Source organism: Dipodomys merriami, unplaced genomic scaffold (genome assembly GCF_024711535.1).
Source record: "Dipodomys merriami isolate MVZ:Mamm:240054 unplaced genomic scaffold, mDipMer1.0.p SCAF_35, whole genome shotgun sequence".
Lineage (NCBI taxonomy): Eukaryota > Metazoa > Chordata > Mammalia > Rodentia > Heteromyidae > Dipodomys > Dipodomys merriami.
In genome coordinates this window covers 10,065,541-10,082,296 of record NW_027205048.1, presented here as the reverse complement: position 1 = coordinate 10,082,296, position 16,756 = coordinate 10,065,541, and the positions used below count along the sequence as shown (strand labels likewise).

The 16,756-nt window shown below is 46.2% G+C and overlaps 1 long non-coding RNA gene across 1 annotated transcript in view; it reads left to right on the top strand.

Moving 5' to 3' along the window:
• The window catches only part of LOC138803922 (uncharacterized), a 32,068-nt gene that overhangs the window by 12,346 nt on the left and 2,966 nt on the right, over positions 1-16,756 (top strand). Inside the window, exon 2 of the long non-coding RNA XR_011365096.1 lies at positions 14,016-14,088. This is a non-coding gene — a long non-coding RNA (uncharacterized lncRNA). The remainder of the gene's footprint in view (positions 1-14,015; positions 14,089-16,756) is intronic.

Here is a 16,756-nt window from a genome sequence, read left to right as displayed (position 1 = left end):
GCCTGACTGTCACGGGGACTGAAGCGAACAGAGATGGCTTTATGGCCTCCATCAAATTGCAGGCTGATGAGTAAGCATTTGAGACTTTTGAGACTAGGGCTGGGACGATGGCTTATGGGATAACTGTGGCCAAAGCATATGTTCTAGTCCAGAAAGAGAGTTTCACTATCCAAGTGTGCCTGGTGCCTCCTTTGCTGAGGTCAGCATTTCCAAGTTGATTGAAGGGAGCTCAGACTCTCCTACTTCTCACCTTCTTTCCATCCCTCCTTGCCTTCCTCCCTCCATCCTTTCTTCCCTGGGTCAGTAGCTGTTCAGAGGCATGAAGAGATGGCAATATATAAGGAGTTCCTGTCTGTAAGGATCCTAAGAATAGGAATGAGAGCTTACATTGAGTCAGCTACTTGTTATGGTGTCACAAACAACCTCAGGACAAGCTTAAAACACGTATATTCTGTTTATATACCTGTGAGTTGGTTAGAGTTGGGTCTCAGATAAGCAGAGCTGGGGTTGCTTGGCTGGGAGCAAGTCCTCTCTACATACCTTTTGTTCTCCTAGGTGATGACTGTCTGAGAGCAGTCATTGCTTAGTAGCAGCTGGGTACTTCAGTGGTTCCCAGAAAGCACCCATGAAATCTCTGTCAGCCTTCTGCCTGGGGTAGTGTGGCATCAGCAGACCACCACACAGCGTCAGAAAGCCATCTCACCTCCTCCACCCTTGCATGTGAAGCTGTGGGTTTGAGGGGGCCATTGTAGGGCCTCCCTGGCACTCCCTCTACTGGGAGTCTCTGCTTAAATGACTTTACTCCTCCATTCGGTCAGCTGCCCCTTTACTGAGCATATCTGCCATGCAAGGGGCAGTGGGAGGTGGCCAGGGCCCTTCCTTGGACCACCTGGGCCAGGCTCATTGCTTATGTCCTTGACCTCTGGTGCTGGCCAGGGCTGGGGGCAGGAGGAGGCTCCAGCATTCAGAATGGGTGCTGGAGTTGATTGAGAGCTGGATAAGGGCTTTGGCTCCTGCTGAGATAAGGATGGAATAGGCCTTGTGTTCTACCAGCTTCCATGGGGCAAGGGCAATGTTATAGGAAAGACATGCATCAGGACCACAGGGACACTCAAATGATAAAGGAAGAACTATATAGAAAAGGAGATAAGGAAACAGAAGTCAGAAATAAATTTATTTATTTCTTATGCTGGAGGTCTATGTTTGGCTCTGAACTTACTGGCTTAAGCTAGGACAAAAAGGCAAATAAAGCCAGGTGCCCACGGCTCATACCTGTAATCCTAGCTGATTGGAGGGTCCTGGTTCAAAGCCAGCCTGGGCAGGAAGGTCTGTGAGATTCTTATTTTTAATAAACTACTCAGAAAAAGCCAGAAGTGATGCTGTGGCTCAAGTGGTAGAGAACTGGCCTTGAGCCAAAGAAGCTCAGGGACAGTGTCCAGGCACAGGGTTCAAGCCCCAGGCCCGGAAAAAAAAAGAGGGAGGGGGCAGCAAATGACAGATTCTAAGGTCTTTGTCTAATTGTAAGAGACAAGAATTCAGAGAAATCAAGTTGTTTCCCTCTGGTACAAGGTTTGAGAAGGAGCTGATCCACCTGAGTGTGTATATGAAGAACTCTGGGTATGTGCCTTCACTGGAGTAGGATGGAGTGGAGTTCAGCTTGGACTTGATGCTGACGGCCCAGGGGATGTTGTGGAAGACGAGTCTGCTAGCAGTTTGGGAGGCACTGTGTCACCAGGGGATGCAGGTGACATCAGGGGACTGATGGGATGAGCAGAGACCCCAGGCTGGCCCTGGAGAGTGTGGATGGATATGTGAGGGCTTGTAGAAGCATTAGTCAGCAAGGCAGGCAGGTCTCAAGGTGTGATGAGGGCCTGAGGAATCAAGCTGTTAAAGCTAGCCAGTGGGATTTCCAGAAAGGTCAATGGTGTCAAATGTCACTAAAACATGAGCCAAGATAAGGACTTACAAAAGCCTATGGCATTTACTGAGAAGGAGGTCATTGGTGCTTCTTGCAGAGTGATTTTAGTGGGCATAAGGTGGTGGTGGGCTGGAAGAAGTGGTGTTGAAGTCATCTAGTAGATTTAGGAATGAGAGGAACAGTGAGGAGATGGAGGAGTAGGGTCAGTTTATTCAAAGAACTTAGGCTGTGGTTGGGCGCAGATGGCTCATGCCTATAATCCTAGCTACTCAGGAGGCTGAGATCTGAGGGTCAGGGTTCAAAGCCACCCCAGGCAGGAAAGTCCGTGAGACTCTTATCTACAGTTATCTACCAGAAAACCAGAAGTGGTGCTGAGGCTCAAGTGGTAGAGTGCTCACCTTGAACTGAAGAGCTCAACAACAACGCCCAGGCCCAGAGTTCAAGCCCCCTGATTGACAACAACAACAACAACAACAAGAAGACACAAAAAACTTTGGCTGTGAAAGGAAGGAAGAGGGACTTGGGGAGAAGTAGGTAAGGCAGCTTAATATTTGTGTGTGTGTGTGTGTGTGTGTGTGTGCGCACGCGTGCACATGCATGTGTGCACACATGCTGGTACTAGAGCTTGAACTCAGGGCCTCGGTAGGCTTGCCCTCTCACTGGGCTTTTGTGCTCAAGGTTGGTATTCTACCACTTGAGTCACACCTCTACTTCCAGCCCTTTGCTGGTTATTGGAGATAAGAGTCTCATGGATTTGTCTGCCTGGCCTAGCTTCAAACCTCGATCCTTGATCTCAGCCTCCTGCTTGGCTAGGATTATAGGTGTGAATCACTGGATCCTGGACAAGGCAGTTTAATTTTTTCTTTTTTAAGATGAGAGAACCCAGAATTTCATAGATTTCAGCTAAAGTTCTCTTCTGAGATTTAGAAATGGCCTTTGTGAAATTGTGTCTTTGCAAGGGCCTTATATCTAAAATATACTTAGAGCTAAGAAAATTAACCCCTCCAAAATAAACCCTCAAAGAAACAACAACCCAAGTAATAAATGGGCTAAAAACTTAAAGGGAGACTTCTCAGAAGAAGAAGTAAGAATGGCTAATAGACACATGAAGAAATGTTCCACATCTCTGACCATAAAAGAAATGCAAGTCAAAACAACGTTGAGATTCTAATTTACCCCAGTTAGAATGGCCATTATCAAGAAAGCCAACAATATCAGAGGCTAGCAAGGATGTGGTCAAAGGGAATACTGCTGCTACACTGTTGGTGGAATGTAAACGTGTTCAACAACTCTGGAAAGCAGTGTAGAGGTGCCTCAAAAGTCTAAACATAGAGCTTCCCTATGATCCAGCAACTCCACTCCTGGGCATTTATCCAGTTATTTATACAATAAAGCTACCAGCACAACTATGTGTACTGCAGCTTTTTTTTTTTTTTTTTTTTTTTTTTTACCATAGCCAAGATATGGAATCAACTTAGATGCCCCTCAGCAGATGAATAGATCAAGAAAATATGGTGTATATGTACACAATTCTATGCTACCATCAGAAAGAATATTGTACCATTCATAAGAAAATGGAAAAAATTATATTAAGCAAAGTAATCAAAATCCAAAGAAACATAGTTTGCATGGTTTCCTTCATTTTTTTTTTTTTTTGCCAGTCCTGGTTTGAAATCAGGCCCTGGGCACTGTTCCTGAGCTTCTTTGGCTTAAGGCTAGCACTCTACCACTTGATCCACTTCTGGCTTTTTCTGTTTATGTGGTACTGAAGAATCGAGCCCAGGGCTTCATGCATGCTGGGCAAACACTCTACCACTAAGCCACATTCCCAGCCATTCCCTCATTTTTTGTAACTAGAAAGTGCCTATAACTCTACCAGTAAACACACTGCATGGTAAAAGACAAAAAAATACACTTAGACATGATAAATTATGCAGGACTCTGGGTATTCACACAGATCCAAGGAGGATATTCTTAGGAGATTACAAAGGCTCAATAGCTATGTGCATATGATCATATAAAATGATGTTTATTGAAATAAACTCCAAGAAGTAGAAGATACTTTTTTATGTCATTTTGCTTCATTTTTTCTTCTTTGTCACTCTTTTTGCTTTTTGTACCTTTTGTCTTATATGTAAGTTTATCTGATTTGGGGAGGGGAAGAGGAAGCACTGAAATGGTGGGACAAAGAATGAACTAAGTCAGCAGTGATCCTTACTAGACTCTATGTTGAAAGTGAACTATACAACTTGTGGAGGAGGGGGTGGTGGGAGGGAAAAAAACTGGGAGAAAATGAAGGAAGAGGTGCTACTGTTAAAAAAGAAATGCACTCATTATCTGACTTATGCAGCTGTAAACCCTCTGTACATCACCTTTACGATAACAATTTGAAAAATTGTTGCTAAAAAATTAAAAAAATAAATTGTATCTTTGTCAATTCTTCAAATGTTCCAAGGACATACTTCCAGGCATTAATGTGGTCCAATAATACTGTGGGGGCTGGGAAGGTGGCTCAGTGGTAGAGTGCTTGCCCTGCAAGCCTGAGGCTGGGGTTCGATTCCTCAGCACCACATAAGCAAAAAGAAAAAAGCCGGAAGTGGCGCTGTGGCTCAAGTGGTAGAGTGCTAGCCTTGAGCTGAATTGCTAAGGGACAGCGCCCAGGCCCAGAGTTCAGGCCCACAACCGGACCAAAAAAAAAAAAAGAATACTGTGGGACTCATTCCACAGGTGACAGAACTCTGCGGATTCAGCGTGGAGCATGGTACCAGAGAACTAGTGTGACCCAGCCATTCGCCTTCCACTCCTGCCTCCAGAGCATTTTGACCTTTCACTTTTAGGTCATGGATCCCACTGCCCAGCCTGGAATGTTGGAGTTGGTGGGCTCAATGCCTGTGCTTCTGTCCTGTCTAGCAGCTGGCCTAGTATATAGCAGTCACCTGTCCTATCATCCCACAGGAGTCAGAATACTGAGGGTACAGCTACCAGATCTGGGTGTGAGGTCTGGGTGGGTTGGGTGGGAAGGGGAAAGGAACAGTGCTTTAAATGAGTGGTTTGTGGTGGTAGGGAGAAAGGCATCAGTATTTATTTCAGATTCTTTTTTTTTTTTTTTTTTTTTTTTTGCCAGTCCTGGGGCTTGAACTCAGGACCTGAGCACTGTCCCTGAGCTCATTTGCTCAAGGCTAGCGCTCTACCACTTCAACCACAGTGCCACTTCCGGCTTTTTTCTGTGTATGTGGTACTTGAGAAGCGAACCCAGGGCTTCATGCATGCTAGGCAAACACTCTACCACTAAGCCTCCTTCCCAGCCCCAAAATGTTCAATTGGTTCATTTTATTTTTTTTATTTTTTTTATTTTTTTTTGGGTCCGGTCGTGGGGCCTGAACTCTGGGCCTGGGCACTGTCCCTCAGCTCTTCAGCTCAAGGCTAGTGCTCTACCACTTGAGCCACAGCGCCACTTCCGGCTTTTTTCTTTTTGCTTATGTGGTGCTGAGGAATCGAACCCAGGGCCTTGAGCATGCAAGGCAAGCGCTCTACCACTGAGCCACCTTCCCAGCCCCATTTTATCTTTTTTTATTCTTTATTTTTTTTTTGTTGGTCATGGGGCTTGAACTCTGCCTGAGTACTGTCCCTGAGCTTTTGTGCTCAAGGCTAGTACTCTACCACTTTGAACCACAGCACCACTTCCTATTTCAGATTCTTGAGTGTAATCTGTGACCAAAGCTTTTCTTTCTATTCTCCCCAAATAAATAGGGGTGAGGAAGGAGGGTTGGGGGAAGAGAGAGAATGAGAGAATGCTGAACATACAGCACGAAACCCTGGCTAGGGGTGGGGACCATTCTGCCATGGAAGATGGGGATAGAACAGCTCCAGTGAGAAGAATTTCCAGGACAAACTTTGTATTCGTTGGCCAGAAGCAGAGGAGGGGGCTGGGGACAGAGGGATCATCTCTGGATGTTACAGAATGTGCTGTGTGAGATTACAGAACTGTCTCCTCTTCTCACAGGATTATAGAATGTGGCTTCTGAGCTTCCCACGGCTGCTCTAATCCAAATTTCCACAAACTGAGTGGCTTAAATCAGCACATGTATTAGCTTTTCTAGGCTTCTGGAGGGAGAATCCTTACAGTGGAAGTGTCAACAGAGCTGGCTCCTTCTGGAGTGTGGAGTGGAGAATCCATTTCCTGCCTTTACCAGCTTCCAGAGCCCACCTATAATCCTTGGCTCAAGGACCCTTCCTTCATCCCTAAGGCCAACTGTGCTGCATCTAAGCCTCTTTGTTTCTATGGAAACAGCGTTTCTCTTCTCATATCTCTGTTCTTGCCCTTATCAGGACCCCTGGGATTCAGTTACTTGGGTTCATCTGGATAATCTAGAAGTTTCTCCATAGATGACCCTGAACTTGATACTATCTGCAAAGTCCCTTTTGTCATTTAAGGACACACAGTCACAGCTTTCAAAGAGTGGGTAGGACGTGATGTGCTTTGGTGGCACTAGTCAGATGACCACAGTGCTAGCTGTTCAGAATCTTCTAAACAAGTGACTTATATATTCTGATGTTCTATGGCAGTTCACAGGCCTGCGACTAGATCTCTGTCCATCTGCTTGGAACCTAGGAGGATAAATTTGTGTCTCTACAATATATTGGGGTTCTGCTGAGATTTCTTGTGAAGAAAGAAATTTGAAAAGCACTCATTCAGTGCAATCCTTCCAGAATGAGCCCCAGAGAGGCAAGGCCATTCATCCAGTAATGCACAGTGAATGGCAGATCTAGTGCTGTATACTCTCCTCTATTTCCCTGTCAGGGTATTTTTTTCTATCACCTCTCTGAAAGGATAAAACAAGAGTCAGAGGAACAAGGTGTGTGTGTGTGTGTGTGTGTGTGTGTGTGTGTGTGTGTGTGTGTGTGTGTGTTTATGCATTATGGCCATAACCCTGACCAGAGGGAGAGGGCTGTTTATTTGTTTTGGCCCTATTTATGGTGAGAAAGGCCCTGCCTAGTGAAGACAGGTAGACAGGTGATATTCCTGGTGTCCATGAGGCCTCAAACAAGCCCCACACTCACCATCCCTTTTGTCCCCTCCTGTCCCTTCCTGGGGCCTCTGGCTAATGGAAATTGGTATTGAGTCAGCCACAGCCACATTTTCACTCTAGGGCCTCTGGGCTGCGGACTGTCATTAAATTAACTGTGAAGGTTTTCTGTGTGGGCCAGGAGCAGTGGTGCAGGGATGTGGCAGGACAGGAGAGTTGTCGCCCGCTGCCCTGAGCTCCTGGAGATGTGATAATTCAATCAGGAGGGGCACTCCACCCCCCATCTGATGCAATGATCCACCCGCCTGCAGCCAGCCAGATTCTCAAAATGGAACAATTAAATCTAAAGCGAGCTGTCTGAACTGATTTTTCCCCTTCATCGTCCGCCAGCCCTGCAAACCCTCTTCCTGGCATTGTGGAGGTTATCTGCCTAGACAGCCATGACAGGACTCAAACGTGGACTTTGCATTTTGCTCTCTGTATATGAACCACAGGCTCCTGTTCACCCACCACCTTACAGGGCCTGTTTCCATGTCCTTCTTCCAGTTTCTTTCCCCATAGCCAACAGCTCTGTGGCATGCCCTCGGCACAGGACCCAGCCTGGTGGAGTTGTGCAGGTAGTGCCCGTTCAGTACTCCCTCAGCCAGAAAGAAGGAACTGTCTATTGACTCTGCTGTGTCTGGTCCATGGTGGTAGTGGGGGATGGGGGAATGGGCTTCTCTCCCCAGAAGCTAGAGGAGCTCTGTTTTAATCAGTTGTTTCTTTCTGACCCTATAAATGGACTACAAGCTGGTGATCATTCACTAAAGCCTGAGCATTTATCTGAAGGGAGCCTGATAGTGTGTGTATTGATATAGCTTCTTAACTATCAAGTGCCAGTGCTTAAGATGGAGAAACTGAGGTGGAGTACAGGGAGGGAGGGCTCAGAGGCACACTTCAGAGGGAGATGGCTTAGGTCCAACCTGTTGGCTGTTCATGGACCTAAGTCTGGGCTCAAGCCTGGTACCTACCTAGTAGACGCTTAGTAATTGCTTGTTGGTTGAATAATGAATGGGAGCATCTAGGAAGAAATGCTAATTAGATCTGAGTGTCCCTAGGTTGTCTTCATCTCTGAGTCCCTGGGACCTAGAAGAGGATCTACACATGCAATAGCTGCTTAGAGAAGATTGCTAAATGAATCAATACAGTTGTGGACGAAATGGTTGGGTCTTGAAAGAGAGTTCACACTCCCCTGATTTGAGCATTCTGATGAGCTGCCATCCATCCAGGAATTTGGACATAGATGAAGGAAGTTCTGTCTTGGGATTAGGAAACCCGGACTCTGGTCCATTGTGATTAGTGTTTTTTCTTCTCCATTCCAAGATGGCAGCCAGTCTTGGTCTTTCTGGCTGGGTTTTGTGTTGCAAAGAATTCTGGGGCTGAAGTCAGTGTTGGGGCAGGCAGGGCCCTCCTAGGAGACTTTGGTGTTACCTATCAGGATCCAAGTTCCAGCTGTTGAGCCTCTCAGGAGAGGCACCAGGGTAGCAGGTAGCAATGTAGAATTGGGCAGAACTGCCCACAATCTATTCTGTTCCTTTTTGGATCCTGAGCACCTAGCACAGGGTGGGGCCTGCTTTGGAGGGAGCTGGGGAGCCATTTAGATCTTAGAGTAGATGTTACCATGGAAACCCTGGCTGAGGAGTTACTGGTACTCATGAGAAGAGGACTTGAAGGGCTGATGGGACTTAGGACCTAGCCCCTGGCTCTGGCGACCTTGCAGGTTGTCATTCCAGGCATGCTGGCTGGGGGCTGAAGGCTCCCAGTCCTGGCCATCATGGTTCAGGTGGTAACAGCAATGCCTGGAGAAATGATCACCCTTAGGCTGTCAGTCTGGACTAGTAATTGTAGGGACATGGCTGTTGGTTACAAGCATGGAGATGTACCAAATACCCTGATCCCTGTAAAACAACTGTACTGATTTGGACTTGATGGCTTGATCCCGTGGGCTTTGGGGAACTGCTGGCCCTTTTGGAGCCCCTTGCATTGGATCATGTTCAGGTCCCAGGATCCTTATAAAGAGTAAGCCTGCACTTGTCCTGGGCATCCAGGGGCCCCAGCCAGACCTTCGGCCAGACACAGATGCTGGGCACACTCACTTCCTCCAGGTCCTATCACCTTCTGGGCTGCTTGCTGTAGGTCGGCCCCTCCCCAGCACTGTCTATTACTTCTGCCCACTTCATAGACGTTGAGCTCTTTTTTTGACTCCTGGACCACCAGCATGCAGGCCCAGAGAGCTGACTTGTCACAGAAGCTGGCTAGGGAGATCCCCAGCAAGCAGCTTCTATCTTAGGATCCAGGTGTGCTGGCTTCATTTGGGCTTAGGGCCACTCATCCTTGACTACCTTCTTGGAGGAGAAGATGAGGGGGTAAGGTGAGAAAATGGAAGCAAGAACAAAATGTGGATGCATTTCCCGATATGACCTTGTTACCCAGCACTAACCATTCTGGAACTTGACATGGTAGAAGTTTCATAAACAGAATGGTCAATAATCTACTCCTTCCCCCCAATCCCCTGATATCACAGTACAAGGAAGACTTGGTTTTTGGTTTTGCTTTGGGGCACAAAAGACCTAAGAGAATCTGAGCAGGATTTATAGGGATTGCATTTAATTTGTGCTGCCCAGAATTGCCTTAGAGACTGCAGGTTGGTTAAAAGGTTTATAATTAATATTACATTGTCATTTCAAGTTCCCAAACTGGGAGATCCTTGGCCTTTTTCTTCTCAAAAATCCACCACTCAATTATAATCACCACAGCACTGGTCTAAACGGACAGCAGGAAATCAATCATTGGGCTTTAGCCCAACAAGTTGGGGTCTGTTATTCCTAAGTTGTTTAATAGCTAATTACATGCTGCAGAATGTAAGAACGCAGTAAGGCCCCATTAAGAAGAAATCCAATTGTTAGCAAGGCATATTACAGAAATTCAGATTTGGCATTCCTCCACTTTTGGTGACTGCATATAGAGACTTTGGCAAGTGAAAGACCTGGAAATAGCAATGCTGTTTTTATAACAACCCCGTTACTCTAATGCCCATTTTCTCCACATAAGTGCAGCAAAGTATGGAAATATTGCCATGCTCTTTGGTGCAATTTTCCTACTGTGATTTTTTTCCTGTTAAAAGCCCCACAAGAGTGCATTTCTCTACCTACTTATTTGCCACTGTCAAAAGATAGCAAAATTCATGAAAAATTCTGCTGTCAATTCCCAACAAATATGCAATTATTTCAGGCTGGTGCTTTAAGCACAAACGGTTTTCATGGGAGAAACTTGTCTCTCTTTTCTGAACAGAGATGGGCGGGGGTAGGGGAAGTATTGTCACTTCCACCTGTTCTAGTTTCTCTGAGGGTCTTCCAGGAACACCTGTTCCAACACACAGATGTGGCTTTCCCCTTAGCAGGGCCTTAAGGTATATTGAATTCAGTGCTGGTTTTGGTGCCTTTTTGTGGAGAGTAAGGTGAGAGGGATGCACAAAGTAATTTCTCTTGCAGTCTCACAAAGCCATCACTCCAAGACATTATGCCAGGATGCTGGACAGTGAGTGACAGGAAGGATTCATTGTGTGTGTGGGGGGGAGGGGAATGGATGACCTGGACCCACAATAATACAGGGGAGATGTATAAAGGGAAGTAAGTGGTAGCATTCTTGAAAGATAAACAATTGACTACCTGTCACAAATAATTGATGACTGAGATCCTGAAGAATGTGGCTATGATAAAAAAAATTATATATATATATATATATATATATATATATATATATATATATATATAGAGAGAGAGAGAGAGAGAGAGAAGTACTTATACCCTATGTCCCCCTGACATCTTCCTGCATTCCTCTTTGTAGGAATCTTTTGTCAGATCAAATTAGAAGCACTATTTGCTGAAAGGCAATATTCTCCCCTCCAGGCTTTTGAAAGCAGAGTTCTTCATCTCCCTGGGAGCCCTGGTGTGGCCTTCATCTTGATATTGAACTTAAGCTTCCTATTTCCTGATAAATGTATGTAGCACTCTGTCTGCCTGATAAGGACTATGCCTGCAGTGGACACGTGCTTCTATGCAAAGGCGAGGAGTGGCCTTGCCCGGTTACTTGAACTCTAGAATTAATGAACTCAAATCTCTCTCCAGTTTGAGAGATCCTTTATGGAATTCTTCCTAGAATGCCTTTGCTTGCTCGGGCTTCATCGTCTTGCCCGAGTTAAGAGCCATCATGAACAGAATTGAATTCCTGGAGGAGGCGACTGCCTGCAGTGTGGCGAGGTCGGGAGAGCAATGGGAAGAGCAGCGGGTGGAAGCTGCAGGGATCCTAATGGCAGTTCCCTTCCTCCCAGGGAGAGCTCACTGAGAACAGAAATGCCAGGGCACCTTGGGAGGTGGGTAATGGGCTCCCTATTATTGTGGATCACTGTGGATATAGCAGGACGATCTCTAAAGAGAGCTACTTGCAAGTTTGCATCACTGGCTCAGACAACCTTTAAATGTGGTGACATTGATGACCTGCCCAACACCCTCTCCTCCAGGTGTCAGTCTCTGAAGGCATTGGTGGGGCATAGACACCATTTCACTTGCCCTTGCTGCTCATGTTGGGAATGCTACGAAATAAATGCCCTCTGCCCATGTGGCCCTTAATCAGTGACTGGTGGGTGTCCAGACCCAACTCCTTTACTCTTTTTAAAAATTATTTTATTATTATTACAGAGGGATTACAAATACATGAGACAGCTAATGAGTATATTTCCTTTCATGCAATGTCTTCTGTTTCTCCTCATTCTCTCCCAGTCCCTCCCTCCCTCCATCCCTCCCATCTCTACCTACTAGTTGTATAGTTCACTTTCCTCAGTGTCCACTGAGCTCCACTGCTGTACTTTTCTACCCCTTTCCCCTTGAGTTTTGTACCCTTCCCCAACTCTTTTTTTTTTTTTTTTTTTTTTTTTGTCGGTCGTGGGGCTTGAACTCTGGGCCTGGGCGCTGTCCCTCAGCTCTTCAGCTCAAGGCAAGCGCTCTACCACTTGAGCTACAGCGCCACTTCCGGTTTTCTGGTGGTTTATTGGAGATAGGAGTCTCATGGTCTTTCTTGCCCGGGCTGGCTTTGAACTGCGATCCTCAGATCTCAGCCTCCTCAGTAGCTAGGATTACAGGCGTGAGCCACCAGCGCCCGGCTCTTCCCCAACTCTTGAATATACCATACATAAGGTAAAGAAGACAGAACCATCAAGAACTAAAAACTGAAAAAAAAAAAAAGGACCGTATTGTTTCCATATCTTGGAGTTCATTTCAGCATGCATATTATTGTATGCAAATATGAAGAGGCACTTAGGCATTGTGCCTTTGTGTTTCTTTCTCAAAAGTATCCCTTATTCTTTAAATGAATGAATTATGGGAATTTAGTTAGCCTGGTGTTTTAGCGGGGGGGGGGCAAACAGCGTTGTTTGAGGTGGTAACTTGCTTGATGTGGACTCTTTATTGGGTGACACTTCATTAACTTCCTTAACCTACCTCAGACCTCCATTCTTGCCACACAAGCATCCTTATTGCAGGGACTGTTTCTAGGGGAGTCCCAACCAAGACAATGATCATCTTCCAAACTACACAGGGGCCCTTGGCCTGACAATGGAGAATACAGTACCATATTGTGTCAGAGAGAGAGATTGTCTCAGTTCTGAGGAGAACAGATGTAATTCTCTGATAATCTCCTGCCTGCTGCTCCTATATCCTTTCCCCGTTGCCTGGATAGCAGGGTCCCCCTCAGTCCCACCACCTGCTTGTGTCCCCAGGGTTGATGCTCTGGCTCGGTTTGTTATGATCTGTCTATCTCCATCTTGTCCCCTAGGGCTTTAGAATGGAGGGTCCTATATTTGGTCCCATGGTTCTTTCCGATTTCCTTGGCTGATTTCCTGCTCCTGGATATTCATTCCCAAGAGCTCTCCCTCTGTCCCTCAGGCTATTCCTTACCTATTGCCCAGACATCATCTGCCAGTTCTGGTCATCCTCATGCATCACCTAGGTGTGCTATGGAAGAGATTTTCCCAGACACGACATTCCAAATACTGAGTTTGTTGTAGATTTTGGGGTAGGACTACATGTTGTGCCTTGCTCTTACCTAGACTGGAACACATTTAGATTGCATTGATCCTAAAAATCCAGAATTATGATTAAAGTCACCAGTGCTAGACACTCATGAATCTGCACATCCTAAGTTAGAGGGAGTTTCTGTGCTTATGAAAATCATGGGCAGCTGCAGCATGGTGGCAGCTAACTATAATCTCAGGGACTCGGGAAGTCGAGGCGGGAGATCACCAGTTTGAGGCAAACACAGCGTTTGAGGATGCATGTCTGTGGTCCCAGTGACTCGGGAAGTAGGGACAGGGGGATCAAAGTCTGAAGCTAGATTGAGCAAAAGCCCAAGACCTTATCTGAAAAACAAACTAAAAGCAAAAAGACTGGCAGTACGGCTTCAGTGGTAGAGTGCTTGCCTACCAAGTTCCAGGCCTGGAGTCCATTACTGTCAAAACGAACAGAAAAACCAAAACAATAACAAAAAACAAAAACGAATTTCAAGCTAGCCTGGGAGCAATTTAATATCCTGTCTCAAAATTAAATTTAAGACTGAGTAGGGATAGAGTTCAGGGCCCTGGGTTCTTCTCCCAATACCGCAACAAACAAACAAAAACAAACAACAAACAGGAACAAGGTGGGCAAAGCCTTTTCTGAGTGTTCATAGCATAAACAGTTGTAAAGTCAGTTTCTTATGGAAGGACTCAATTCCAAGTGCCCTGTTAGGTTGAAGGAAGCTTTCTGCTTTCACCCACATGTGGTTTGGAGCACAGTCCAGGTTGCTTCTCTCTCCCCTCCTAAGGGACCCCAAAACAGTGCATCAAAATGGGAGCCCCTCACCTCTTGTCTCATCCTGAATCTTTAAAACTCACAAGAGTTTATGAGCCTTTAAATGTTGTTGGAAGTTCACCTCATTGTAAGCTGGGGGGGAAGGGTCTGATTTTTTCTCACTAATGCTGTATGCCTTGTCTTTTCCAGAAAATCTTACTTTGGATTTAATCCCTTCCCTCATCATCACTGAGGAAGGAAATTTTTGTTTCCATGAGTTAAGGTAAGGTTTCCAAAGTCTCTTAATCTCCTACTAAAAGGTATCCAGTAGGCTGTCATTGTGTGTGTGTGTGTGTGTGTGTGTGTGTGTGTGTGTGTGTGTGTGTGTGTGTGTGTGTGTGTGTGTGTGTGTGTGTGTGTGTGTGTGTGTGTGTGTGTGTGTGTGTGTGTGTGTGTGTGTGTGTGTGTGGCTAGTCCTGGGTAGTGAACTGTCATTGTGTGTGTGTGTGTGTGTGTGTGTGTGTTTGTGTATGGCTAGTCCTGGGTATTGAACTCAGGGCCTGAGTACTGTCTCTGAGCTTCTTTTGCTCAAGGCTAGCACTCTACCACTTACTGGAGGAAAGAGTCTCACAGACTTTCCTGCCCTGGCTAGCTTCAAACCGTGATCTTCAAATCTCAGTCTCCTGAGTAGCTAGGATTATAGGCATGAGCCACTGGCGGCTGGCTAGGCTGGTCATTTTTAAAACTTATAAAATAGCATAACATTAACATAAAAAGTTTTTTGAAATTTCCTTGATATCTCTTCTTCCTAGCTCCTCATTTTATATGTTCCTCTGTGAGCTGAGGTGACCAACCCAGCCTTGCATTGTGGGTAATGGTGGGGGAGTCAGAAACCATCTTCCTTTCTCTGGATTATTTCTTTCACGCAGTCCAGACATAGGGTGATGGGGTCCAAGGGTGGAGATGTTTCTCTGAATTTTGATAAATGTCTAGGCACTCTGCCATCCTGATGGCTCCATGCAGACTGTGGGGACAGAACACAGTCAAGAAAGGGATCCTAGCTCTCTCTTACTCAGAGCTGCAAAAAGTTGCCCTCATTCTCCTGAGGAAGAATGAGAAAGAACCTGGCATTACATAGCACTAACCAAGACTCCGTGATGATGATGATGGTGATGATAATAATGTTTGCCTGGGTGGTAGGCATGGCTTTTGCTCTCTGACTTGACTTACTTTGCTTATTATCCTAGCTCTCCAAGTTGGTATCTATAGATCTTCCTCTTGTGCCTCCTCTTTCTCCTCCTTTCCTTCTTCTTTCTTGTGCTGCTGCTGGGGCTTAAACTCTGGTCTGGGCACTGTCCCTTAGCTTTGTGGTCAAGGTTGACCTCTACCACATGAGCCACACCTTCACTTCTGGCTTTTTGGTAGTTAATTGGGGATAAGAATCTCACGGATGTTCCTGTGTAGGCTAGCTTTGAACCAAGCTCTTCAGATCTCAGCCTCCTGAGTAGTTAGAATTATAGGCAGGAACCACTGGCACGGGGCTCTCTATCACTTGTTCTTAGAGATGAGTGAACCAAGGTTCAGGGAGATGAAGGAACCTCCTGATATGACCACTGAGTATTGGAGCTGAGACTGCAGTTAGGTTCATCTGACTGCACAGCACATGTCTTCAATGGCTCTCCTGTGGGCTTAGGGAATATATGTTTGTCCAGGGTGGTGCAGTAGAGTAGGAGCAAACCTTGGCAGGTCACAGCACGGGGATAAAGACTGTGGTGTTAGGATGCAGTTCTGAGGGTCTGAGAGACAGCCTGAGCCAGACTCAGTCCCTCCCTAGAAGACTCCCAGCATGCTCTTATAGTGCCTGGCCAGCCAGGGGCTCAGTGTCAGTTGATAATGCACAGACACTCTGATATGCTAAACATACACAGGAGAAATTGATCCACTTTGGGGAGTCAGAGAAGACTTCCCAAGAAGGCGTAGTCTGAACTACAATTTAATAAATAACATTCACTAGGTGAAGATGGTGGTGAAGGAGGTATGGAGACCATCCCAGAAGAGGAAACAGTGTGTGCCAAGGCCCCGTGGCTGAGGAGAGCTCTGCACCTTTGGGAAACCCAGAGGAGACTGTGTGGCTGCATTACAGAGCTAGCAGCCCGTGTTCTCCTAGCCATGCTGATATCAGTTCCTGTAGTTAGGGATCCGAGTGTGTGCCAGCCTTGGGGAACAGCCCAGGGTGGTGGAGGAAGAAGAAGCTGACAATGGGTCATTAGCACAGTGTGCCCAGTACACTGGCTTCCTCAGACTTGCTGTCTCCTCCTTTGAGGGCAGAGATTGGGAAATAGAGCATCACTCCTCACTTATAACTCAGGTCCTGGATGCAAATTTTGTTCTGTCAATTAGCTGCAAGTGTACAAGATTCAGAGAGGGGAAGTGGAGACACCTTTGGGTGTCTTCTGATGATAGCTGAGCTCACAGATTTCCTATCACCACCTTGCAAAGTCCCTTCAGTAGCCCCCTGGCCAGGGAGAGGCAGTTTGTGGTGGCAACAGCAACAATAGTTGGTCTCAAGGGTCAAAGGTCGAGGTGGGTCAGTTCTGTTTGTTCTGAGAGTCATTGCTAGAGGCCAGCAGTGACACTGTAAGCATCTGATTCCCTGTGTGTAACCCCTTCCTGCGAAAATGTGGTGTGTGCTCCATCCCTTTTTTCTTCCCTCATCTTTCTTCCTCTCTTCCTCCTTCTCCTCTTCCTCTTCTTCTTTTCTTTTTGCAGCAATGGAGCTTGAACTCAGAGGCCCTGCCACTTGAGCCACACCTTCAGACTAGTACTAGGGTTTTGAATTCAGGCTGAGTTACACCTCCAGCGCTGTCCCCCCAGTGTTGCATGGGTGACTTTTGAGCTGGTGTCTCAATACCTGCCTAGACATGTGATTGGACCACCTATATGAGGCTTCT